The following is a 27,449-nucleotide window of genomic DNA, read 5'->3' as shown; positions in this document are numbered from 1 at the left end:
AGTACCATATATATTTTGGACGCGCTAATGTGAACCAGCAGAACACCGACGGCACCTCACCAGATTGTGGCCTCGTGCTAGCTCTCTCCGGTTCGGTCTAAACATAATTCGGTAAAATGGTCGCTGCAAAGTCGGCTGCCTAATGAAGGTTTCCACCTATTCCTTCTTAAATATATCCCTCATTTATGGTACAACTTGGGCTGAGAGCGCGACAACGTGCATCAAAATAAAGAGCAGAGGTGGCGACGCTATAGCGCAACGGGACGACACAGTTGAGCAGACGAGGCTCCGTACGTACTGTGTGCAGCGACGTTCTGTCGTCTGCTAGTGTCGTCCCGTAGCGATGCAATGGACCCTTATTTTTGAAACGCCTTTCCGGAGGACTTTGCTGCTCTCCTCATGCAGTTGACGGCGCAACAGGTAGACATTGTCACGAAGAAAGACGAGAACGTCGAAGAGACAAAACGCTAAGCGGGAAACGAAAACTAAAACTGAAAATCCGTGCTGAGGTCCGATTTCGTGCACTGCCAAAGGTTGACTTCCGGGACATGCCACCCAACTTACGGTGGCTTCACTTTCGAGCGCCCGATGCGGCATCCAGCCCCCTAGTGGAGATCAGTGGTCGTTATGGAGGGCGCGAAAAAGACGCAACGACAGAACGAAGCGAGGAAGAGACCGCGCGCTCAAGAGACGCCAGAAGAAAGCGTCGCACGACTCGAGAAGCGTCGTAACGAAGATGCGGCTGAAAGAAGTCGTGCCAGGTCCCGGAGTGATTCTTCAACTGCGCAAGAGACCGGTTTGAGTTCTCGATAGCGTCGGAATGAGACGGTGCGTAGACGATGTGCAGAGGAAACGAAGCTTTCGCAATTCAACTAGGGTGAACCAGAGCTAAACTGGAGCCAATTTTTTGAATGACAATAACGTAAAGGATATATATGTCAATAAAAACCGTCAAAAAAAAAGAACCTGTTGGACAATTTAAGGAAAGGACGCCTGTCTCACATATATCGGTGGTCACCCGAACCGGACCGTTAGGGACGGAAAATGAAATGAACATTGGTTTTAAGGAAATGAAATGACGCGTGTCTCACATTTGTCGCTGAACACCCGGACCGCGCCGAAAGGGAAGAAAAAAAATTGGCTGTGATTTAGCTCTAGTTAACCTTAGTTGAATTGAGAAAGCTTTGTTTCCTCGGCACGTCGTCTACGCAGCGTCTCATTCCGACGCTATCGAGAACTCAAACCGGTCTCTTCCTCAGTTGGAGTCACTCCGGGACGTGGCACGACTTCTAGCCGCATCTCCGTTACAACGCTTCTCGAGTCGTGCGGCGCGTTCTTATAGCGTCTCTTGAGCGCGTTCTCTTCCTCGCTTCGTTCTGTCGTTGTTGCGTCTCTCGCGCTCTCCATAACGACTACAATACACTGCTGTTGCTGCCATTGCTGATAGGAAGAAAGGAAAGGAAAGTGCACGGGCCTGCCTACTGGCTCGAGCCGAGCCACGCTCGCTGCCGCGTGCTGAAAGTAGGAGAGTAAAATGATAGGAGAGCAAAGATAGAAAGAAAATGCTCGCGCTAATATTCCCCGGGTCGATCCCGAAGGCAGTGCAATACCGGGTAGGTAGGTAGGTAAACTCTTTTATTGCGCCCAAAAACAGGGGACCAGTCAAAGGACCGGTTGCGCTGACTTAGAGGAGGTCGGCGGGGATCCTTTGGGATGCCGCGGCCTCCACCGCGCGCTGGATAAGCCAGCGTTGGTCTGCTGGCTTGGAAGTACACAGGAGAGACTCCCACGTCTCTGGGGTGTTTGCGTTGTCTGTGTTGTAATGTGTACAAGTCCACACCATGTGTATGAGTGTGGCCGGAGTTGAGCAGTGTTACACATGGGGGCTATCTGTTCCGGAAACATCCTGCTGTATAAGAGGGGGTGTGGGAAGCTGCCAGTTTGTAGTTTGCGCCATTGGACGGCCTCGCGTCTTGTTAGATCGCGGTGTGCGGGAGGATATGTGCACCTTTGGAGTCGGTAGTGCTGGAGTATGTCCGTGTAAGTGGTGAGTAGAGAAGCGCGTGGGATATTAGTGTCAGCGGAAGCAGGGTGGCTGATCATACTCTCGGCTCGGCAGCTGAGATCTCGAGCGAGAGTGTGTGCCTGGGCGTTTCCGCTGAGCGACTCGTGGGCTGGAGCCCAAAGAAGTAAGCGAGATGTGGAATAGGGTGCTGTAGAACGTAGAATGTGTAACGCCTGGCAAGAGATACGGCCAGCATCGTAATTGCGAATAGCCTGTTGAGAGTCACTGATGACGACTTTGGTATTAGGGTCGGCTAGCGCGAGCGCAATGGCAACCTCCTCAGCTGCGGTGACTGTTTCTGCGTTGCGAATGCTGCAGGCTGTGTACCAGCTGCGGTGAGGGGCGAGAGCTACCGCCACCATCGCTGGCCTCGATGGATGGTAAGAGGCGTCCGTATACGTGACGTCCGGACGTCCGCTGAAGCGTTTCTCGAACTGACGAGCCCGGTCGGCCCGTCTCTCGGCGTGGTGTTCCGGGTGCATCCGTTTGGGAATGGGAGGAATGCGGAGATTTAGGCGATATTCCGATGTAAGTTCAGCGTAACTTGGGGCCGATCTCGGCGGGGAGATCCCAACTTGCTGCAGTACCGCTCGGCCAGCGTGTGTGAGTGAGAGCCGCTCATACTGGGCGGTGAGGGTTGCTTCGATCAGTTCGCTCACGGTATTGGAGATTCCGAGAGCCATGAGCTTATGGGTAGCTGTGGACATGGGAAGACCTAGGGCCGTCTTGTATGCTTTTCGAAGTGACGCGTCTAGCCGTTCGCTTTCGGCACGAGTGAGACGTAAGTAGGGTCCAGAGTAGGTGATGCGGGAGCAGACGAAAGCTTGAACGAGGCGCAGGAGGTTGGACTCTCGCATGCCATGATGCTTGTTGGAGATTCGCTTAAGGAGGCGTCCGATCTGCACAACCGACTGGTCGATGCGTTGGATCGTGATGTTGTTGCTGCCGTTGGCCTGTAGATGCAAGCCCAGGATCCTGATGTTGTCTGTTCGAGGAATCGGGTTTCCTTGCACCTGGAGGTTGACGTCCGGAAGTATCTTTGAAGGGCGTCGTCCCGGGGAAGGAATGATGATATACTCGGACTTTGTCGCCGAGCACGTGAGGCCAACTGTACTTAGATAATCTCCGATCCGTTCGATCGCGGTCTGTAAAGTCTCTTCAATCTGGCCGTCACTGCCGCGCGTGATCCAAAGTGTGAGGTCGTCAGCATAAATGCTGTGATGCAGGTGGGGGATGTCGGCCAGTAGCTTCGGCAGGCCTATCAGTGCGACGTTAAAAAGCATCGGCGAAAGTACGGCGCCTTGCGGCGTGCCACGGTTTCCCGGAGAGATGATGGAAGGATCTCCCGTGCCGGCTTTAAGTTGCACTGTGCGGTCGGTGAGAAAGTTTCGGATGTACGCATACATGCGATGTCCGACACCGAGAGCTTGAAGTTGTTGAAGAATCGCTTCATGGAGGACGTTGTCGAATGCCTTGGCAACATCGAGGCCGACGATGACTTTCGTGTCTAGTGTACGTCTCATGACTACCTGATGATGGAGAAGAAGCATAATGTCCGGGGCTGCTAAATGAGGGCGGAAGCCGAACATAGTGTCTGGTAGAAGATGGTTGTCTTCAAGGTATCGTGAGAGTCTGGTCTGGATAACGTGTTCCATCAGCTTCCCAACGCAGGACGTGAGAGAGATGGGACGGAGGTTGGCCAAGGTTGGTGGTTTGCCTGGCTTGGGGATGAGGACTAGATTGGCGCATTTCCACTCTTGAGGGATGGTACCGCTGGCCCAACATTCTTGAAAATAGTCGGTAAGAGCATGAATGGATGCGTCGTCTAGATTCCTAAGCATTTTATTTGAAATGCGGTCAGGACCGGCCGCCGAAGTCGTCTTGAGGCGATTGAGTTCTGCTCGGACCTCCGCTAAAGTGATCGGAGCGTCTAGACAGAGATTTTCCGCGCCCTGATAGAAAGGGAGGTTGGTTGTTGGTTCAGGGCGGATGTAAGTATTTATAAGCTCTTGTTTAAGCTCGTCAGACGTGCCAGGATACTGGTGGAAGATTCGCTCGAGCTGTTGGCGTGTTTGGAGCTTGCCTCCTGCTGGGTCGAGTAAATGTCGAAGGAGGTTCCACGTCTTACGAGCGTTTGGAGTGTTGTTCATCTGGTCACATATGTTGTGCCAGCTCTGTCGAGTGAGTTCTATTGCATATTTCTCGATATTCGTATGTGCGCGCGCCAGTCTACGTCGGATATTGCGGTCCCATTTCCGAGTGGCAAGTAGAGCTTCGAGCGACTTCTTGCGCTCCCACAGATGGGCGTAGTAGCGGTCGCAGTGTTGGATACTGTCCTCTAACTCGACGGTTTGAGTGGCGTCGGCCACTTGTTTGACAATTTCGGTTGTCCACGCCTTGATATCAGTTATAGCGGGAGGTTTGTCCTGCTGTTTCCTGTGCGTCCGGAAGGAGTCCCAGTTAATCACCTGAGCTGGCCGCGTACATTGCCTGGTGGGCTCGTGTATTACGATTTCGAGTACGAAGTGATCACTCCCAAAGTTTTCGTGAGTGTGACACCAAGTCGCTTTAACTCCGGAGGTCGTAAAGGCCAGATCCGGCGTTGTATCACGATGTAGGCCCGTACCGTGTCTAGTGGGGTAGGACACGTCCGTGATAAGAGTCAGCTGGTTCATATGCCAGTCATTCCAAAGGCGTCGACCTTTAGCGGAGTCATAGGGGTAGCCCCAAGCGCGGTGATGCGCATTAAAGTCACCTAGAATGAGGAAAGGTTGCCCCTGCGCCAGCTGCTGGGCTTTGAGGAAAAGCGGACCGAAAATATCCTTATGAGCTCGGGGAGGGCTGTAGACATTAATTATAAACAGACTAGTGCAACGTTTACGCGAGGGTCGGGGTAATATTTCTAAGAAGACGTATTCGGGGAAAGTTGGATCTAAATTGTGTTGGAGGACAGTGAGGATACATTTGACGAAAGTAGCTATTCGAGGTTTTACTCGTTCCGATAGGTATGTACTGTAACCGGCAAGTTTCGTGTTCTTGTCGCATTCCTGGAGAGCTATTAGTTCGGGGCGATCACTCGCGGCGAGGAACTGCTGGAGGACCGGACGCTTACGCGCGAACCCACGACAGTTCCACTGCCAGATGGTGGTGTTACCCGAGCTGCTCGCCATGATTAGGCGGGGATAGTTGTGGGGTTTGAACGGGTGTCGGCGCAGGGGCCGCGGGTACCACGGCAGCAAGGAGTTTGCCCTGTGCTTCTATAGCTTTGTTCAGCATGTCAAATTGTTGCGTGACTTGTGAGCCGATTGTGTGGAGTGAGCGTTCGATGTGTGCTTCTAAAGCCTTGATGCGAGTTTGACTGAGGTTGCAGCTTTCCTCAACTTTGGCAAAACGCGCCTGCCAACCCTCCGCGGGTGAGTCGGTGTCGGACGTTGCTTTGCGTTTTTGTGCGGATCGGTTGGGAGGAGCGATATCCATAGGTACTGATTCATATGATCCCTGCGGATGCGGGTGAGACGAAGGAAGTGTGGCCATTGGCTTTTCGAGAGCCTCTACTCTGAGTATAAGTTGTTGGATGACTGCTGTCAGTTCCATAATCGCTTTGTGTGTGTCTAGAGTAGTGTACAACAGCATAATCTTACCGGTACTCACCTACGGGGCAGAAACGTGGAGGCTAACGAAAAGAGTTCAGCTTAAGTTAAGGACAACGCAGCGAGCCATGGAAAGAAAAATGATAGGTGTAACGTTAAGAGATCGGAAGCGGGCAGAGTGGGTGAGGGAACAAACACGGGTTAATGACATCCTAGTCGAAATCAAGAGAAAGAAATGGGCTTGGGCAGGGCATGTAATGCGAAGGCAGGATAACCGCTGGTCTTTAAGGGTAACGGAGTGGGTTCCAAGAGAAAGTAAGCGTAGCAGGGGGCGGCAGAAGGTTAGGTGGGCGGATGAGATTAAGAAGTTTGCAGGCAAAGGGTGGATGCAGCTGGCAAAGGATAGGGTTAATTGGAGAGACATGGGAGAGGCCTTTGCCCTGCAGTGGGTGTAGTAAGGCTGATGATGAGAGTAGTGGGAGTCCCTTCCTGCGTACTCACCGGTTCTTGACGTTCTCGTAGATCGGGTAGAGATGGTAGTAGCCCAGGTGGCTGCTGCAAAGGATTAGGAGAGTCCCCTGTCTGCTGGACGACTGCAGGTGACCCGGGATTGGTCCGGGAGGTCCCCTGAGAACCCATCCGTGGAGCGGGAGACTTGAGCGGTGGAAAAGAGCTCGAGCGGTCTCGGAGCTGCCGCTGCTGGCTATCGGAGCGTTGCCGGTCCCATCGGCTGGTGCGCTGGAGTGTGATCCGCTTGGCGGTCTCTTGGGTCTTGAGTTTCTCTGCCTCAGCATTTCGAATTTTCTCCCACTTCCTGCGCTTGACTTCGTAAGGAATCCTGAAGATTTCCCTGCAGCGACTATCGCCCGTGAAATGTTCTTTGCCGCACAGGCGGAAGATTGGTTTGCACGTGTGGTCGGCGGTAGGATTGGATAGTCCGCAACCTCTACACTACTTAGTAGTTGTGCTTGCACAAACATCGGCTCGATGACCGAGCTCGCCACAGCGATAGCACACCTCGTACTTCCTCTTGAATAAGTTGCACCTGTGGCGACTATTGCAAAAGTAGACCCAGGTAGGCACTTGGCGCTGAGCGAATGTGATGAGTACTGCGGTGGTGTTCCCGAGCCGCCGAAAGTCCAGAATGGGTGGGTTACGGTTGTCTTGTAACTCTGCTTGGATTGTATTTCGATCCAGTCGGAGGTCGACGCCGCGAATTACACCACGGCTCGAGCTATCATCTGGAGCGCAGTAGACGGATATCTCATACGCCTTGTTGTCAACGGTGATCTCTTTGAGTTGCATCATCCGTTCAGCTCTTTCGACGACTGGGGTGCAGTACGCGAAAGTATTCTGGATCAGGTTAGCTTGTATTAGGTCTTCGTGACGAGCAGCGTCCCTGGTGAAGCGAGCAGCAGTGCAAATTGCTTCCAGTAGTCGGTAGGTTGTAATCTTGGAGAGTAGCAGTCCGCCCCGTGGGCGCACAATTAGCTTGAGAGCGTTGCTGGGTAAGCGAGGCTGGTTCGATGCTACAGATTTTTTGGCTAGTAAGCGTCCTCGTTGCCGAGGCGTGAGTTCAGCTTCCGTCTTCGCACGTAGCCGATTGTCGATTTGGGACGCTTGGTTCGGTCCCGCTTTGTCTCCAGGGAAATCTGGCACGGCAGGCCCTGATGTTGTTCGCGCTTCCCGGAGCTTGTTAACTTTAGTCAACCAATCACTGGCTGCTAATTCTTCTCGAGAAATTGGGATGCCTTCTACGGTGACCCTCATGGCGAACTACGGCGCGCGGGCACGGTCCACGGCGCAGCCCAGCTGGCGAACGTTGCTGCGACGCAGGTGGCGAACGCCACTGCGACGCAGAGCTCCGTATTCTTCGGCGCGGCGCAGTAGGCCTAGCGAGGCATCTGGCTTGGTCACGGGGAAAAGTTGACCTAAAACGGTCAAAACTTGTTGTACGTACTTCTGGTTGGTGTCCCTGGATTCCGCTCGTCTTCAGGAAACCGGTGATATCAACGGAAGTATTGTAGGGTCTCACTGTCTAGGGTAAAAACACGAAATCAGCGGAGCTCACGTGGAGTTCGTCCGTTGTCACTCGCGCTCGCAGCGCCCCCCCCCCCCCCCCCCCCCTGCAATACCGGGCCGACTCGTGCCAGAGTGCTTCAAGCCCAGCACCCCGCCACATTCTGAAAATAAGTTTAAAAATTGGAGGACGCTTCAGCTGCGCCTTTAAGAGTGGAACGTGACAGCGCTTGAATATTCACGCACGTGGCTGTACAAATAGTGAAACCAGAGACAAGTGAGATGTAGTTGAGCTGTGTGCTGTATGCCTGATTTCAAAGGAGATACGCAGTGTGCATTACATTTTTAGCCTTCCGTTTTTTTGTTTACAACAACACGAATACGCAACTGTAGTCTTTATCGGGAAACACACGCGAAAAGGAACGCGCTTTGCATTGTTTGCAGGCGTCGTTATCATACATTGTGCGGTTTGCACTTCACTCGAGGGCTTCGAAAACGTCAACCGCTTTCGAAGCAGCTGCAAACGCAATGTTTGCCGGAACACGTAGCTGTCGGCAATGCGCTTCGGAAATATTCTTTCCCTTACGGCCTGGTCTGGGTGTCCACCGAGATATGTAAGGCAGGCGTCCTTTCCTTTCCTTAAAACAAATTTTCATTTCACTTTCATTCACTTAGGGTGCGGTTTGGGTGTACACCAAGATATGTTTCGTTTCCTTACATTGTCCAACGGGCAAGGCGTCGCGCCGAACGGATGATAGCGTTCCGTGGACCCCTTGGCAGCGCTGCAACACGCCTTCGCGCACCACTCTTAAAGACGAAGCTTAAGCTTCCTCGAATTTTTGATTTTTTACGTTCTTATTATTTTTAGCCACTAATGCCGCCGCCATTATCAAACATTATGCGGTTTGCACTTCAGACGAGGCCTTCGAATCGTGAACCCCTTTCGGAGCAGCTGCAAACCTAATGTTTACTGGAACGGTTCGGACGGTGTTTTCATTGTTCATACGCGAATTATCATTCACCATGCGGTGTTGATGCTTGTTTTGTGGTCTTTCTTTAGCCTGGCCTGTTTTGCTGAGGACGACAAGAAAATTTTCTTGGGCGGTAGAGGCATGCAGTTTCGCTGTAAAAACGAAATTGGCCGCACCTACTGCCGCGTGCAGGAAGAATATAAAGGACAGAGGAAAAATCGGCGAACAGACGCGCGTCGCAATCACCGCGTGCGCCGCTCAGAATCGCATGGCTGTGTGAATCTGAGATACCCCCTAACGTATATGCGTGTAGTTGTACGTAAGACGCTCAGCTAATGAGATCGCAGGACCCGGGTTCAATCCTGGCCGCGGCGGCAGTGGTTCCATGGAGGCGAAACGCAACAGGGGCCTGTGGGCTGTAAATTGTAAGGGTTGCGGAGATGCCGCGTGGTCGAAATTATTCCAGAGCCTTCCACTACTATTACCGTTTCTCTCTTTGTTCTTTCTTTCCTTTCGCCTCTTCCACCACACCGCAGTTGAGGTGTCCACCGAGGTGTGAGACAGTTACTCTTTCCTAAAAATCATCTTTCCGGGTTGGCAGCGTTTCGATGGACACTGAACGCTAGAGCCCCCGTGTGCTATGCGATGTCGGTGCACGTACGTTAAATATCCCCAGGCGGTCGAAATTATTCTGGAGTCTTCCACTACGGCACCTTTTTCTTCCTTTTATCTTTCACTCCCTCCTTTAAGCCTTCCCTTACCACTCGGTTCAGGTGTCAGCCTGTATGTGAGACAGATAGATACTGCGCCATTTCCTTTCCTCAAGTTCTCATTTTGTTGAAACTAAACGCTTTACTGCGGTTTAAAATAACGCGTTTGTCGCCTTGCATGTGTGTCAGGAACACTGACCCAGAGGAAAGGGCAGTGCTTGCATTGGAGGCGTTACCGTGTCCGAGTGTTGGGACGCTATACCCTGCTCGTTTGTACACTTTATGGACGCGTGGTGTGGAACGCGCTTCTTTCCCAAGCTGCACCGCCCTTTTGCAGTGCATGCTGGGATAGCCTGACGAAATGATATAAATAGGGGAGGTGGTGCGGCGTTCTGTCAGTCTGCCACACTGCTGCCCAGCAGAAGCACGCGTCGTCTTTCTCGTAAATAGTTTTGGGATATCGCTAACCACGGACGCCGTGCTGCTAGGTGCTAGTAAACAGGATGTCTGTCGAAAATAAGCCTTCCGAGAGGGACCTGGAAAAGGCTGCGTCATCCCAACAGGCTAGAACGGATACATCGCCTGAGGCACCGTTGAAGCACCCCCTCGAACATCGGTGGAGCCTCTGGTACTACAGGAACGACGGGAACCGCAGTTGGGAAGAAAACCTTGTGGAGATCTCTTCGTTCGACACGGTGGAAGATTTCTGGGCCCTGTACAACCACCTCGAGCTTCCCAGCAAAATAGCTCAGGGATGTGACTACTCCATCTTCAAGTACGGCATCAAGCCCATGTGGGAAGATAGCCGTAACAGGCAAGGTGGTCGTTGGCTCATCTACCTGAGCAAGGACCAGGCGTCGAGTGAAGTCGACACCTACTGGCTTGAACTTCTCCTGTGCTTGATCGGCGAGGGCTTTGACGAACTCGGCGCCGACGTGTGTGGAGCTGTCGTTCAGAACCGAACCACGATTGACAAGGTTTCTCTGTGGACGGCGGACTATCGCAGTGTGGACAGAAACATCCAGATCGGAAGGACCTTGAAGAAGAGGTTAAACATGCATCCAAGGAGCCTTGTTGAGTACCAGGCCCATGTTGACACGCAGGCCAAGGTCCACCCCTCAACGAGGGCCAGATACGTAGTTTGAGAGCATCTCGGCAGAAGCAAAACAAGACAGCAAAGGACTGCAACCATTGGACATAGTTCGCCTTAAAAAAAATCTCGCAGGAAGAGCTTTTGTGACACGTCGGTTCGCTGAGAACGTGATCGCCCTGTCCAAGAACATGTCCAAGAACTGTTTGGTTCAAAAAGTTTCAAAAATAAACTCATTTTTTTCTATTTGCTTCATTAGTTGTCTCATTGCCTAGCTATCTACAACACCCTAACTTGCATCAACTGCCACTCTATTTAAAAGTAGTTGCAAAGTAAAGATGAGATATTTATCGTAATTCTAGGGAATACCCTTCGGAAAGAATGCGCTAGGCTGCATTCAATAACCGTAAGGCGCTCCAAATTTTTAGCAACCTGAAGACGAGTTCTGCGTCTCTGGTAGCGTTCTATCGCTCGGTGCGCGTAGCGTCCGTAGACCGGTTCTTTCCAAAATGTGCGGCAGGCCTATCTAGTACGCAGCGTCTTCCAGTCGGCTATTGTGTGGGTCGAGGCTCTATTTGAGTGCACGGGGGGCAATGCTCTGTAGCACTGCAATAGAAGCAGCGGGCGTGAGCCTCGCCAGCTTCTAGATACTGGTTGCCGGCGTATCCGCGCTTGAGAACAGCACGCTCTTGAGAACCAGCGTCTCGTGGTCTTAAACAGGATGCCTCGATGCGCGCTCTACACCAGCGCCAGAGAACGTTGTCTCCGAGCATAGCGCGACTTAGACTTCCGGGACTGGCGTATTCCAGTTCTGCTGTACGAGCGGGCATTTAGTTTAGCAGATATCAGATGTTCTCGCTTGTTATACGTTTGGGACCATGCGGAAGCGCTCGAGACAAGAGGGACCAAGGTACCACTGATGCGTCGACTGACCAGATAGTTGAAAATGGTTTGGTTTGATGGGTTTTAGTATCTCAAAGCGACTCAGTCTGTGAGCGGCGCCGTAGTGAAGGGCTACGGATAATTCTGACCACCTGCAGTCATTATCGCGCCCTACCATCGCGCAGTACACGGTGCGTCTAGCGTTTCGCCTGCATCGAAATTCGACCTTCGCGGCCGGGATCTAACCCTCGTCTTTCGGGTCAGCGGCCGAGCGCCATAACTACTGAGCCACCGCGGTGGCGTGATAGCGGAAAATGAAAAATTTGGACGCTTAGGCTTGACCATTAAGACCAGGACGCAACAGCATGTTGCAGCATTGTCAAGGGATCCATGGAACACCATCGTCCTTCGGTGTGAGCCCTCGTCCGGACAATTAAGGGAAAGGAATCATCTTGGTGGACACCCGCACCGCTACGTAAGTAAAGGAAAATGAAAATAAAATTTTTTAAGGAAAGGAAAGGACGTCTTTCTCACATATCTCGGTGGACACCCGAACCGGGCCATAAGTGAAGGAAATTGAAATCAAAATCGGTTTTAAGTAAATCACGGCTGTCTTACAATTCACACTGGACATCCGCTCCGCGCCGTAAGGGAAGGAAAATACAGGGCAGGGTATACAAGTCACAGCTTTCCTTCTCAAAAGCTGCTGTTTCTCTGAATAGGGGACTGGAGTCTGTCTCATTTAAATCCGTAGCTCTTGCAATGCGCGACTAAGTCCTCGCAAAGCAGCGAACCCGAAAGGGTTCGCGCAAGTGCCAGGGAGGAGTGCACAGAACGCATAGATATACCTCGAAAAAGTTTTATTTTGAGCGAAACGACGCTTGGCAGCTTGCTCGTGGAAACCAAGGTCTGCCTGCACAGCCACAGCACCTGCACCCACGCCACCCCCAACAAGGGGCAGCCACCCATCTCACGCTGCTGCTACGTGTGTTGTAGGTTTGCAAGCAATGTGTTCTACGGCCAAATCCACCAGTCATTGACACCAAGCGCAAGCCTGGCGATTGAACCAAACTAATGATTAGTGAAGCTGAAAGCTCGTGTGGCGCTAGACTGACTACCGCTACTCCCTGTGTAGGGAAGTGTACGGAGAGGAGCAATCAAATTATTCGTGTTGGGAATCTTGCAGCCATGCGCTCGCTCACGCACGCACACACAAAGCACGCGCGCACACAAGCATCCATTCACATTTGCTCGCCCCGTGTCAAAATCGTGTAAGAACACTAAAAGCCCCACCAATTCACCATTTATTTCATGTTGTACAGGGCAAATACAGAGCAATACAAGAAAATTTCGTACACACAGTTAAGATTAAAACCCTAGCAGTTAACTTACACAAATTAAAAAAAAAAAGCTTTGAACTTCAAAGGGCACTGACCGAATCTTGCCATCGAAGAGGAGTCTTCACTGATGCTTGAACCAATCGCGCGATGCAAAAATTGCGCGCGACGCGAAAACCGAACGAGTGAGAACGCAGGCTAGATGTGACGTGACCAGGCGCCATCAGAAAACCAGGACGCGAACGCAGCTTCTTCAGGGCGGCTTCAGGGTCCAGAAAACCGAAAGCGCATCGCGACAAAGCGCCGATGATTGAACGACACATGACACCCGACAAATGACTGGACATCTTCTGGGCAGCCTCCGCGCCGGAAGCAGCAGGCGGAAATAACTTTACTGCTGTCTGTTTTGTACACGGTATGGCGATACAGGAAAATGGAAAACATTACGTCTTACAGCTCCCTAGCAGAGTTACAAAATAAACGGCGGTCTCGGAACAAAATGAGGACAAAACGTCTCAGAGTGAAATTACAGCCAGGACAGCTTAACCAGAGACCGGCATTCAGTGGGGCCCGATACAATCGTAGCATGTGCACAGCGCCCGGCGTTGCAGGCAAAGCTGAACCCCGAAGCAGCACAGAGGCTAGGATCGCCGTGGGGCAGACGTGACGCAGAAAAAAAAAGGTGGAGGAGGGTTGGGTGGTCAGGGATGGGATACATACCATGAGACGGCTTTGACTGCTGAATACCGAACGGGCCGGCGATAGCAGGAACGCCAGACGCGTCCATGACCGCCATGGCGGTGATCGCGGCGTCCCCGGATAACGCGGCGGCAGGAGAGGCGGCGACCACAGGTGATGTCGTCTGGTCATCGCATGGTGCTAAACTAGATGGCGACGGCTTGATGTCTACTGCAAGTGACAAGTAACGAGGCGGGGTCAGCAACAGGGCCGACAAACTTAAGCAAAACTTTGTTTACCTTGACTCGTGATAGACATCTCTGAAGGCAATGAAGGATGTACAGGAACAAGTGCAGAGTTGTCGGATGTGGACCAGGTGTGATGAGACTGCTGTGACTGGTCCCCTAGTGCTTGTGATGATGAGGCGACGTCCGGGAACTCTGGAACCTGAGAACAAAAAACGGCGCATCGTAAGAACTAAGAACATGTTTGGCAATCGTTACGGGAATAACGGAGTCCACCGCAAAGACTATTAAACGGGGAGCACAGCAGCAAGAGGCCACCTACGTTCTCGGTCGTCGTAGATTGTTCCACAACGTCCAAATGCTCCACATCGTCACCCTCCCCCGCGTCGTCACCAATCGAGTCCTGAGTATGCTAAGAGATGCTGGCCTGAACATTTGAACCATGACGAGCGCCTGGAGGCAGGGCCGTAGACGACGACGCCGCCACATTGGAAGTGCGACTCGAAGGAGACGCGGCGGGAAGGTTGGCCAGGCGATCACTAGACAGACTACCGTCCTCAATAATTTTAGGACTCTCGGGCCCCTTGATACGCGTCGCCAGCGGAGCGTCTTCAGAGTCGCCCTTGTTGGAGTCGCTAGGTGAGCTCCGCCGTGGCCGGCCCCTTTTCCGTTTCCTGAGCGGCGGAGATTCGGCACGCGGCGTATCCACGGGTTCAGCGTCCGCAGCACCGTCCACACTGGTTACGGGCCCACCATTCTTGTTCTCGTTGGTGTCCTCCGCGAGACCCTTGACCTTCAGAGTCTCGGCAGTCTTGAGGAGCGCCGTGAGATCGTCCCGCGACACGTCTACCTCACCGCGGTACATGAACTCGACTATCGCCTTCAAGTCCATGTAGCGCATGTCCTTCAGTATCACAATAGGGTGCTGGCAGGGATTCTCGACAAAAAAGCGCTCGAAAAAAGGGGCTGCAAGCGGAGAGGACCATCTTGTGCGCCTTCAGCGATAGACCTTCGCACGCCAGCGTAACGTCCACCAGCGCCTCTTTAGACAGCAGTTCGTCGAACACGGCTAGCATGTTCGACTGGTGGTTCTTCCATTTCAATCAGAACTGTTGCGACCCCATCTTTTGTCCGAAGTGGTTGCTTCGGCTGCAAAGGAAAAAAAATTGCTACACGCACTCATAGGAGAGCCACGCCGCATTCAAATCTGCGACGCGGAGCAATCTGTAAAACTGGCTGAAAGCACAAAATCCTCAAATTCACGTGAAAATTGCAAAGGAAGCCGACCCAAACGCCAGTGTCGGCGTCAAAAATTATAAACCGAATCGTAAAAAAACGTGGACCTAATACTTTGTCACAAGTCCTTGCGGCGTGCGGATCATTCAAAATGGCGAACGCCAGGTTGACAAGGCGCCACGCCTGTCTTCCGCCATTAGGCTGGCCTCCCCGCCTCCCTCATGCAAATGTACACTCGAATGGCTATATTGGCTTCCGCAGAAAATATTTCCACCCGCCAAGTTAACGTTCAAAAATTTACGTAGCCGCAAAAAACGCGCCTAAAGAGCTGGAACAATGAACCCCACCACTCCGGATATTGCCAAAAATCTTGTAACTGGCCTATAAAAATAGAACTCCGCAAGCCAGACGCGGCGAAGGGCAAGAAACTGATTAAAAAGGTGGAATGTTGCAAATTAACGAGTCGAACGCGACTAGGCCAAATTTCTTTGAATATTCCAAAACTGCCGCTGAGGAAAGCCGAAAACTCAGCATTTACGCCACGGAACAGTTGCGGCGAGGAGCGTCAGTCAGCGGTCGGAACGAACGCAGTTGTCTGGAAAGTGTCGTAGAAGTAAAAAAATACCTCACTGACACGAGAACGGTATTCCACTACGCGAAAATTTGTTGAAAAAATATCGGAACGGCAGTCTAGCTCAAAAAAAAAAAAACGGAGGCGTAAAACTATCAGCGGTCTTCCCGAGGAACAAAGCGCTCGACTGAATGAGTGAGTGAAAAACTTTTATTGAACATTTGCGTAGTTCGGCGGCCGCCGGATCCGCGTTGTCATCATATCAGGCGATCCCGGATCCCGTCTTCGCAAGGTCGGGCCCTCATTCCAGGGCTCCGCTGAGCCGCGCTGCCTCGTAAGCGTGCTCCACCAGGGTCCTTTGGACCGTGAGCTCGCTGCTGACGAGCCGGCTCTCCCATTGCTCCGCCCTTGTGTGTTTGTGTTGGTGGAATTTTATGTTTCGCTCACACTCCCATGTGATGGTACAGCGTTGGTACCGCCCCGCACCACGGGCATGTGGCTCTGTATTGTGTCGGAAACATCTTGTTTAGTATGTGTAAATTTGGAAAAACACCCGTCTGCAGTCTGCGCCACCCGGTAGCCTCTTCCTTTGTTAGTGCCTTGTGTGGCGGAGGATATTTATACCTTAAGCCCCTGTATAGGGCCAGGTGCTCTAACCACTGAGCCACCGCGGCGGGTGCGTTTCCTTGTCGCCGTCACTGAAATGCAACGCTTGTTTTACCTCGTTTTGAGCAATTATCGTAGGGGTTAATTACACAACGTGCTCTCCGCGCTTTGCCACCCTTTTTTCTGGGAAACACTGGTATCGACCGTATCGATTCCCCCCTCCCTCCCCCCCAAGTACCGACTCCAGTGTAGGACTCACCGGCCTGGTCCGCTCCGATTGAGCAGTGGCTTCGGACGCGGGAGGATGGGACACGTAGGCAGGCTCCGGAACAGCGGAGGCAGTGTGCGAGTATTCCACGGGATCCACGCTCTCTACTTGCTGCTTGCGAGGATCTCTTATGGAGGGACGCGCTCCTGGGCCTTGTCTGTTTGTGTGCCCGTCGATGACAACCACCGCAGCTTGAGCAGGGAACAGCTGATCGGGAATGTTGAGGAACAATGTGGACAAAGAAATCTCTGCTGGCAATCCTGGGCAGTGTCCTCGACAGTTAATCATCGTCCATGGCAGCGTGATGTACGCTACTGGTAAGCGCCGCCCTTCATAGCGACCTCTTCGATCACTGATAGGATAAGATATGATGTATAAATGGCAACCGTTCGCGATCGGCCCATAAAGCAGAACGATTTCCACCATAACCAGCGTACGTACCTTGTTGTTGTTATTGCCTTGGCCACATGGCACATACCCACGACCGGGGATTGGCCAGGGTTCAGTTGGGAGACCCCATAGAATAGTGTAAACTGGTGTCAAGCTAATGATTGTGCCTTGGGTGAAATTTCAGAGTAATTTGAAAGAAAAGGAAGAAACAAAATATCAGGAGAGGATATCTAAGAATTAAATAATTAAATACTTGAAAATACCCAAACGCTTTTTTGACTGCGAAAATTTTGGAAACAATTAGCAAGGGAATCTGCCGGTAGCTGTTATATAATTGTGGAGGTATTCGCCCGGAAGAGAGGAGGAGGGGAACCGACAAAGTGAGACCAAACTTCGTAATGGGAATTTCTAAGTGTGCCCACCTCTGATGTGCAAACCTCCGGCAAGAGAGTAGGAAATGCTCCAGTGTTTCGACTTCACCACAAGCCGCACACAGGTTTGAGGGACTGAACCCGCGTCTGCACAAGCAAAGATTTAAACGGGGAATCCTGCACCGCATGAGTGTCATCGCTACCTCACACTGCCGGGTTTTACGCGCACGAGTCTTCCATGGGTACATGAGATGTTGGTAGTCGACAGTAGAGAGTAAGGGATCGTTGCATGCGGCGGTTATAAACTGAAAACGCTGAAATTGAGTCATTCCGAAAAGAACAATATTAGGGACGCTACAGGCAACTGGTGCATTTAGAGCTGATTTTGCCAATAAGCCTGCTGCTTCATTTTGTAAAATACCGCAGTGGCCTGGTATCCAAACGAAGCGCACGTCCTTCACCCATACAGGAATAAAAAAACTTTAGTGAGTGTCTCAATAATAATAATAATAATTAGTTCTGGGGGACAGGAAATGGCGCAGTATCTGTCTCATACATCGATGGACACCTGAACCGCGCCGTAAGAGAAGGGGATAAAGGAGGGAGTGAAAGAAGAAAGGAAGAAAGAGGTGCCGTAGTGGAGGGCTCCGGAATAATTTCGACCACCTGGGGATCTTTAACGTGCATTGACATCGCACAGCACACGGGCGCCTTAGCGTTTTTCCTCCATAAAAACGCAGCCGCCGCGGTCGGGTTTGAACCCGGGAACTCCGGATCAGTAGTCGAGCGCCCTAACCACTGAGCCACCGCGGCGGGTAGTGAGTGTCTCAAAAAAGCGTATCGTGTGGACTTCAGTGCCAGTAAAACAGAAAGACAATCTGAGAGGAATATCACCTGAGAAACAGTTGTGGGAATTTTCAAATTGATGATGATAAACCTTTATTTGCCATCAGAATGGAGGCCCCCTACTCCCTACCTCCGGCTCGCAGGCCGAGGGGCAGGGGCCGGGACCTCCGCGACTAGAGACAGGCAAGGAGTTTCTGACTACTCGCGGCAGCTATCGCCTTTTCAAAGCGGCCAGCCCAAGAGCCATAAACTCTGCTAGAAATATGGTTGTGTAATCCGGGACTCTAACTGAAAAGCTCCACGAGAGAGACTCTGAAATAATACCACCCAATGCCTTCCGGCCGGCCCCAGACGCATCTGTAGCAATTACAGTATGTTGTGGGTACTGGTCAAGGTGATCAAAGAGAATTCCGGTTAATGTCCTTGCAGGCAGATGCTTCGCATTAGATGGGAAAATATAAATAAAAGTAGTATCCACTGGGGACGCTGCCCAAGCAACTCTGCATACAAAATTGAGATCCACACGAATGTTGGATAAAAAGTTCTGACTAAATACAACTTGAGGGAGGCGGAACCTTGGCCAATGAGGAGTGAGAAAAAGTGCTGGGTGCGAGACGAAAATAGGTGTAGCCACACCAGGAGCCGAACCAAATGCCCGCAAAGAAGTCCTGACAGTTAAAAGGTGAAAACAATTCATTCATTCATTCATTCAGAATTTATTTCAGACAACGTAGAGGTTGTCCAGGGTGACGTGGCAAAAGGCATACATTGCCTGACGAGGCCACGCCACCCGGAGTTAAGGTTGAAAATACGAGCCTCCAGGTACAGAACTGCGGTGTAATATGATTGAGAGAGACTAAGCAGAGGCGCAGTGCGCGCCTTTCTAACAGCAATAACTGATCAAGCTTATATTTAGGGGAGCCAGAAAAAAGAATGCAGCCAAATTCCGAAATGGGTCTGACATAGGCTTTGCAGAGAAGTACAAGCGTGTTCTGGTGCATGCCAAATTTCCTACTACTTATGCATAGTAGCCTACCTAGTGCACGCTCTCCTCTCTCAACGTTAGTCTTGATGTGGGGCCGCCAATCCAAATTGGCATCATAAATGACGCCTAGATACCTCAACGATTCTACCTGAGGAATGCTGTCAGAGCGATAGCGTAGCGATATATATAGAGGCAGGTTGGTTTTAAAAACCAGCACGCTGCTTTTGTGCACATTTAATACCAAATTTAATGTATCCAGCCAAACCTCGAGCGCACTGAGGTAATCCTGGAGAGAACGATATAGGGCATGTCTGCTGAAGAAGCAAAGGCGGCTATGACGTCTGCATAAACATATACTGTAACATCAGGGTGCACAGGAATGTCGCACATCAGCAGATTGAATAGAAGTGGCGAAAGTACAGAACCTTGTGGCACGCCTCTGGTTTGGGTGGTTTGGGCATAGGTGTCTGGGGTGAAGGTACCGTCAGAGCAAAAGAACTGCCGTCCTGTTAAAACTTCACGGATCCATGCAAAAATGTAGTACGGCGGGTGTAATATTGCCAATTTAGAGAGAAACATGGAATATTCAACACTGCCGCACGTTTTAGAAATGTCAAGCGTCACTAACAACGACACTAAACTGGCCTTTGTTAAGGAACACAAGTGCTTCGGTGTAACTTGAACTGCATGGGGCGAACACACCAATAAATCACGCCAACTCCACTGCGTCTCCGGCTTGCCCGAGCACATGCAGAACTTTTGGCTCCGAAAATATTCATTCGATGTGTACTCGAATATGGTAGCGGAGTGTGGCTTCCTCTTTCTGTAATTAATATTTCATGACATCGGAGCATACAGCGCAAAGCAATGAGATTCATCACCAACAGCAGGTATAAACACACTCACCTTCTCAACAAGATGTAATCTCCCCACCCAAAACACTATGAACAAGGGCGAAGCGCGCGCAACTAAGATTTTTTCTCCAGCTGATTAATAACTTCAACATCGTTTCATCAAATTGCGTTTAATTCTAACACAATCTAGAATTAAAGAGCAAGCGCGCTTTTACGTTAACCGAACATCGATATCACAGTGAAATCTTGAGACACTTTTGTTCCGCTAGAAACAAGAGAATGCGATGGCGTGGCTGCATCTGTTAGTATGTGATTAATTTTCAAGTTTTTGTTCCAAACTACACGCTCGCGATTTGAACAATAATTATTTTTAAACGCTGTTTGAAAGTTTTTTTCTTATTTCACACACTGGACTGTCTATTATGGTCATGTTTCTTGCGTTTTGAACTTGAAAGTGCGTTTTTCTTTAAATTACTTGCGGAAATCTGCGTACGCATTGTAGAGGTATCAGTTTCTTTGTAGTGTGCGAATTGCCTCGGTTATTGTTGTCTTTTTTTCAGTGCTGCTTGAAGCAATTTTATCGCTATTTGTTTAATCTCAAATTTGCAATGCCCACACCCTATGTCTCGTTTACCGAGCGGCATTATTGCATAAAAAGAATAAAAAATTTCGGCCTGCGAGACTTCATCCAGCCAACTTCCCGCCACAATTCCGACGATAGGCAGCACGCGAATTCGCGATTGTTGCCTTGACAACCGCCTTAAAAAAAAAACAGATAAGCGCGCGCTTTGAAATGTGGGGCGGAAAAAAAAAACAGTCCCTGCTTTAGCTGGCAAAGCGACCGCAAGTCGTGAACGATGCCACCATCATACGGGCAGTACACGCTGGTGGGGTTTTCACCAGAACTAGACTGGAGGACCCTAACTTTCCTGAAGCCTGTACCCCCCAACCGGGTATGCGGTGCTTGCGGTCTGGTTCGGAAGACGACCGCTTTGTTGCCCTGCATGCACATGCTGTGCGAATCTTGCCTCGTTCAATGCTCCCGCGACAGTTCTCACGTGTGTCCGTTGGATGGTAACCGCTTCGAAGATGACGATGTGCATATCACGGACTGCCCTGCAGGCGAGCTACTTGAAAAAGAGGTGAGGATGGAAAATGAGGGATGTGGGGTCTTGTGGTTTTTTTTTTTTGCTTGAGTGCTTGTCGTATAAAACTATCGAGTATGTCTACATTTCTCAACCAGTGGTGTAAAATACGAGCATGTAGGGGAAAGCGCCCAGTAGAAGAGCGTTCTTGCTGAGCCCCATTAAAGGCGCATCGGTATATATAGGCTTGCTAGGAACATTTATGCACTGACAGCGGCGAACGAAACGGGAAAGAGGCAGCCGACTTGGGAGGAGCGAAACGAAAGAATTTTACTTCAGAAAAAAACTGACTATCGCTTAATTTCAGTTTTACTTTGATGGCGCGGTTACCACGGCATGGAATTAAGCGCGTTGTATTTCTTCACCAGTAGCTAATATGTTTAGCTTGCTCGCGTTTTCTGCTGACACTGACAGATCATTAAAGCGACACTGATAGAAAATTGAGGCGACCTGAATCGATAAATTACCGTATTCTAAAGACAAATGCGCCGTTATGGCGGATTACGGAGCTTATTTAAGATAAAGGAGGCGAAAAAAAATGTAGGTGTCTCCATCAGCGGCTGGCTGAGTCCGCGTGGTTTTTCTGGTGCAGATCCTGAAGGGTAGGCTGCACCGCCATTCACTTTAAAACGGTCATCATGCAGTACTTTTCGGTTGAAAGTCGCGCGCTTGAATTGAATAACGGTAGAACATTGTTACTTCAAATTTCACAGCAATTAAGTCGACTTTCGCTGGCGGACGAACATTAATGCACCCACAAAGATAAATAGAAGCGATTTTTGCTGAGAATAAGAATTTAATGGGGTTTTTACCAGAAATTTGTAAGAGCGCCCAGAAAGGGCTGCTTCGCTGAACAACCTATAAAAGGGAGGCGACAGATTTTTTTCAGTTCCTTTTTGAAGCGAGACTCTTTACTACGCTAGGTAAACCAGTCGTCGCGTAGGTCAAAGAATGACCTTGAACGACCTTCAGTCCAACCACGTTAGGCGTGTATGGCCATATGTGGTAGCTATCGTGTCGAGCCCTTGGCCCCTGACCTTGACCTACGAATTTTAGACCTCTGACGTAAGAACCTTTGACCTCTGACCTTGAGTAGACCATTGACATTGGGTGACCTTTGGGTTTACCTGACCTTAAGAACATCCAATGGGCTGATGTGAAGCCACGCGATGACATCCGATGGGGGTGTCGTAAGACCATGTGACACCACGTCATAGCCACGTGGTCGTGTGGGTATAGTATATAGAACGGCTGTCGCGAACGTATAGCGGAGCTGCCATGGGCGAGCCTCAGACGCTTAGCAAGCGTGCTTGCTTTTCGCTCAATTCCAGGGTTAGCCAAGTTAAGCCACTGCCAATGTTTTATGCCACGAGTGATGTTAGAGCTCTAGTTTCTAATGTTCAGTGCCGTGCACCACGTGGTGGCAGGCAATGGAACTAGAAGTGCTTAAGTAGGACACCCTGGCGGTCTTGTTGTCTCATTTGAAGCGATCTAGTAGAACTGCGCAGACAGAACGGGACGACAGGCACACACGACGTCAACTGTCAACACAAAGTTTCCGAAAGTAAATTCGACTTTTAAGAGAATTTGTGCATCGACATAACGTGTTAGCTTTCATGCGCTATTGGAAAATGAACCGCTTATTATCGACTGTCCTTTATACAGAGAGCACAATGTTAATATTCTGGCATTCCGAATAGACATGTGCACCGACGTGAGGCGCTGCACTGCAGAATCCTAATTATGGGCCACAGATAAATAGCGTTCACGTTGCCGAGTGGTGTAATACATGGCGGAGAGCAATGCACGTCTCTACTACGCTGCCGACATCTGCCTTTTCCGGTTGCACCCGACGTAGTACCATCGGGTGCAAATTTGGTTTACGCCACTGATTAACTGCATGCAACACTCCCTCCCTCGCCGTGGTTAATGTCGCGCCAAGGGAAGGGCAGTTTTCATGTGAAGGGGTGTCAGCTTTTTAGTTCCGATCCGTGGCGCTTCAGCTGATCGAAAAGGGCCTACACTTGGCGCTGCGATGCAGTTTTCGTAGAAGATAGCGTGTCATACGTCAGTGTTACACCCGACAGTACCGTGCTGGCCCTTTTCTCTTTTTTCTTCTTGTTCTGTTGCGGAATAGCCCATTATTTTTAACACTTCGCTTGTCATTTTGCGAGGCTATCTAAAGCTGGCACTGTGGTGTCCGTGCTCAGCGTCTGAACTCAGTGTTCGAAATCGCTTAGCGGCAGCGTTGCCACTGTTCTCAGGGTGAGGCCGTTTGCTTCGCTGAGGGAAAGCGCGATCTCCCACTTCTAGTGCGATACAACATTTAAGCGGCTGTCGAGGAAAAACCCCCTGACGTACTATGTCACGAAATTCAGTGACTGGTCGAGGTAGTTGTGACGTCATCAAGGCCGAGTGGCACCAAGTAACAAATCACATGATGACGCAAAATTTCAAAATGCATCACCACCGGAGAAGATGGAAAGTTGCTGAAATAGAGACATTGCTTTCGCAGAAGGCAGTCGTAGCAGGAGGCGTAAGGCTGTAAGGGGACGGGAGGACGTAATAAATAATATAGAACACTGTATTGCCGCGACTGGGTTTCCAACCAGCGGCGGCGCGAACAGCACCTTCGCCGACCACTGCATAAGACCACTGCCCATCGCAGCTTTTTTAAAAACATGTTTGTCACAGTGATGCAATGTTCAATGTAGTACATGAACTATGTGCACACAATGAGGACAACATTGTCAAGTAAACACGATACATGAAAATTGGCAGTGGGTTAGCGTAGTTAGATATGGTATTTAGCGAAAGCTTCACAGCAATTGTTACGTGACGACAACCACCCGACTAATCTTGTGACCCCCTCCCCTTTCTCTAACACGAGACAGAAAGGTCACCCAGAGGTCATTGCAAGGTCAAAGGTCAAGGTCATGACCGTGTGGTGCGACACCAAGTGGACCACGAGGTTAGGTGAAGGGCTTAGCTGTGGTGCGACTTATAGCTATGCATGACTTCTAAATCGGTGAAGGTCAAATTTAGTGCCACGCGAAGGGCGGCTTTACCTAGCGTAGTGAAGCTTGCGCTTCAGTACTACGCACATTAGTAACCAATCATGATAAAAGAGGCATTGCAGAGCACATCATTAATACTAGATCATAATACGACGCACCAAAGCAACCAAGCATTCGGGAAAAAGCAATGCAGAGCACGTAATAAAGATTGAGTGCTGCTTTGTTTAGAACTTGGTCCGGACGAAGATTTCATTGCACTTTAGATGATTAACCGTTCTTCTGAAGTTGCCTTTTGCACAAACAAGATTCACAATGTTGGATTCATCATGCATGTGCTTTTTTTTTTCAGATGCTGCATAGAAAATTAAGAAAGTACATAACTAAGGGTTCATCAGCTAATGGCAGTGCAGTGAGATATCGTACCAAATGCGGGGTGAAATTTGTCTTTTTTATTGTTCACGCCATCGCCGCAGCAGGACATCCCACCTTTTTAACTGATTGTATCTTGTGCTGTGTTGTGGATACAGAACACATCGCTATCGCACTGTTCGCTTAAGGGCACGTTAATCGGCCCCGCAGTATTTTTTCCCGTGAGTATTGACGGTTAGTTTCAAACCGTGCTGCTTGTGGACAAATTTTTCTTTGAGAATGATGAAAGCAAAAACTTACATCTTTCATGTCTTATTTGTTTGTTTTTAATACTGCTATATCACAAACGACAAGATAGAACGAAGTGCGCATTTCCGCCGTAAATTATGAGCAGGGGTATTTCGAAAAAAAAAAAATTAATGTTCAAGCATTACATTTCGCAAAACACATGCTAGGAAGAATAAACCAAAAGTTTTATTTACCTTCGTACGAATAGGTAGCGAGTGCCTCAATACTGGTAGCCTTGATCCATATATGCCGCGAACATTGGCAGTGTTTGTTTATTCTTCAAATCTTCCGCCACACCACTTTATCGCTTTGTTTGCGACGCAAGACGCGACTAGATTTATCTAGATTGATCGCAGTCAGGCAGCGCTGATTCTACGTTGTTCCGGTATGTTCTAGTAACTTTGCACGCTTTATCTCGAAAGTTCGCTATCAGCTTTAAATTGAGCACGGCCGACAGCGGCGGGTGTTCTGTTGGACGACCGCCGTGCACGCTTGTCGCTTCGCCGCCGCCGAGTGATTCAGTCCATTTTGGGTGCAAGTCAGCCCAATACACAGTTTTCTTTTAGAAGACTTTCGTCCGTCTTCATCGCTGCTTCGATCGCTGTCACCACTACGTGACAATATGTAGGATAAGAGGGTTCTCGCAAAGTTTCCGCCCTCACCGTTCGACCACGTTTTTACGTGGCACTCGCGGTAATACAGGACGTACTACGTCCGCCGGTATGGACGAGAGTGGCGCTGGTGAACGCTCTCTAGGTTAGATTACACTGTACATAAATACCCCCGAAAGCAGCAGATTGAACAGCCGTCGCAGTAGTTTAAGTCGGAGGTCGTGGGTTCGGATCCCACCGGCGGCATGTTGTGGTTTTTTCTTCTGCTTTCTGGTCAACTATCTTTAAAACAGTAGCCACCCTATTAATTCGTCGTTGATTAACACCACAAATTTAAAAAAAACACCCTATGCTCGTTGGTTCGATGACTGTTTTCTTCCGTCATGCAATAACTAAGTTATATCAAAAAGTAGTGAATCGCAACACAAAGGGGAGACATTAGTTGTGTCTCTCGCTCCGTACATACATCTTTTGAAGTTGTATGTATTTTTGACATTCAGGTCAAGTGCTGGAACGAAGGCAATGGCTGCCAGTACACGACGGCTGCTTCAGGGATCACCCGGCATTTCCTGCTGGAATGTGAACACCACTCCGTCCGCTGTCCCGGGTGCTCGGCCACCGTTCTTTGCAGAGATGCGTGCGCGCATCTCCGGTCGACCTCTTGCTACACTTCGACGTTTGTGGCATCCGAAAGCCAAGTTCCGGTGTCTCAAGTGCATGAGACAGCGTCGTTGACTTCGTTCAAAGAACCTTTAGAAAGGCAGGCGGGTGAAATCACAGCATATCTGAGGTCAATGGCTGTTGATATGAGCACGCATGGGGACCGGTTAAGCGAAATCATTCACGGCATAACCGCGCTCATGGAAACACTGATTCGGGAACTAAATGTTTCAACAGGAATGAATGGCGACAGCTTGATGAAGAACGTGAACGAATTGACTTCATCAAACGGACAACTTAAAGCATGTTTTGCCTCGACCAGCGATAGAGTTGATAATATTTCGAGGGCTGTAAACGGTTTCCAAACCATTCTAGTTGATAAATACGGCGGAACACTCGACAACATGTCACAAGTTGCAGCTGCAGTAGCACAGATCAGAGCTGAGCTAATTGAAAACAGCCAAAAGCCACTGGACGGCGTCAGCAATGTACCTCGACAAGGTGAAATGCAAGTAACGCATTGCGTGTTTTTTGTCAAAGGTGTCAGATCTCTTCAAGAATCATTGACGGCGCAGCAACGGTGGGCTGACTACAAAAGCCAGAAGGTGTGCCTTCGTGGCTACTGCACGAATCCCGGAGTCTGGCTCGTAGACAGCGGTGAAGCTGTGACGCTGCATCGGATGTACACCCTGCACAAAGGTGACATGGACGACGTTCTTCACTGGCCGTTCGAGAATAAGATAGTGATGAGCGTAGTCCATCCCAGAGTAGGTCACGAATTTGCTCTAGAATGCAAGTCATTTCGGCCCGGGGAAGCTAATCAAAAGCCAACAGTATCAAGTAACCCAAGTGCCTTTTTCCCTGACCAGTCGTTTAACCTCAAAGATCTGATCAGGGATGGATACGTGGATAATGACCAGCTTCAGATAAAATGGGAGCTGCTGCCTTGAACCAAGCTTGAGCACTGGTGACGACCCCTTCTGATGCTTTCGCTTCACTGAACAACTCTGTGCGGTTTATTTTTATTCTCAATTTGCTTGCGCAGTAGCACGAATTTTGGTAAAAGCTTCTCTAAAAAACTGGTGTGAATGTTTTGGTCACAGCAGTTAAGTACTTCATGTGAAAATATCGAATTTTTTCACGTATTTTGAACCCACACTGTCACATATATCATGCAATAAAATCATATTTTTTTTGCAATCCTGAAACGTTGTTTTGAATAAACAATAATAAGCATAATAATAATAATAATAATAATAATAATAATAATAATAATAATAATAATAATAATAATAATAATAATAATAATAATAATAATAATCAAGCAATCAATCTTTATTTTTCAGTGCCCAGGAACAACCCAAAGGTCTTGGTGCTGGTACACCATGTAAATTTATGTAAATTTATTTCACCGCAAAGGAAGGCACTCAGGGGAGGTAATGCAGCAGTCAAGGCGACAGAAAAAAAAGACACATAAACTAGGCGTGACAGCAAGCATGAAGCAAAAAAGCGAAAACAAGAAAACAGCGAGAACAGCGGTAAATGAAAACAGCTAGAACACGCAACAGACATATAAACAACTAATGAAACAATAAACAAAGAGAATGAACACAAGAACGACCGATAGCAGCCAAGTACAGCATAT

The 27,449-nt window shown here is 49.7% G+C and overlaps 2 pseudogenes; one reads left to right on the top strand and one right to left on the bottom strand.

Moving 5' to 3' along the window:
- Positions 1-9,821: 9,821 nt before the first annotated feature.
- LOC144105366 (eukaryotic translation initiation factor 4E-1A pseudogene) lies at positions 9,822-10,565 on the top strand (annotated as a pseudogene).
- Positions 10,566-11,016: 451 nt separating this feature from the next.
- LOC144103600 (uncharacterized) lies at positions 11,017-14,711 on the bottom strand (annotated as a pseudogene).
- Between the last annotated feature and the right edge of the window lie 12,738 nt (positions 14,712-27,449).

The sequence above is a fragment of the Amblyomma americanum genome, chromosome 9 (assembly GCF_052857255.1).
Source record: "Amblyomma americanum isolate KBUSLIRL-KWMA chromosome 9, ASM5285725v1, whole genome shotgun sequence".
NCBI classification, from domain to species: domain Eukaryota; kingdom Metazoa; phylum Arthropoda; class Arachnida; order Ixodida; family Ixodidae; genus Amblyomma; species Amblyomma americanum.
This window is presented reverse-complemented; position numbering and strand designations above follow the sequence as displayed.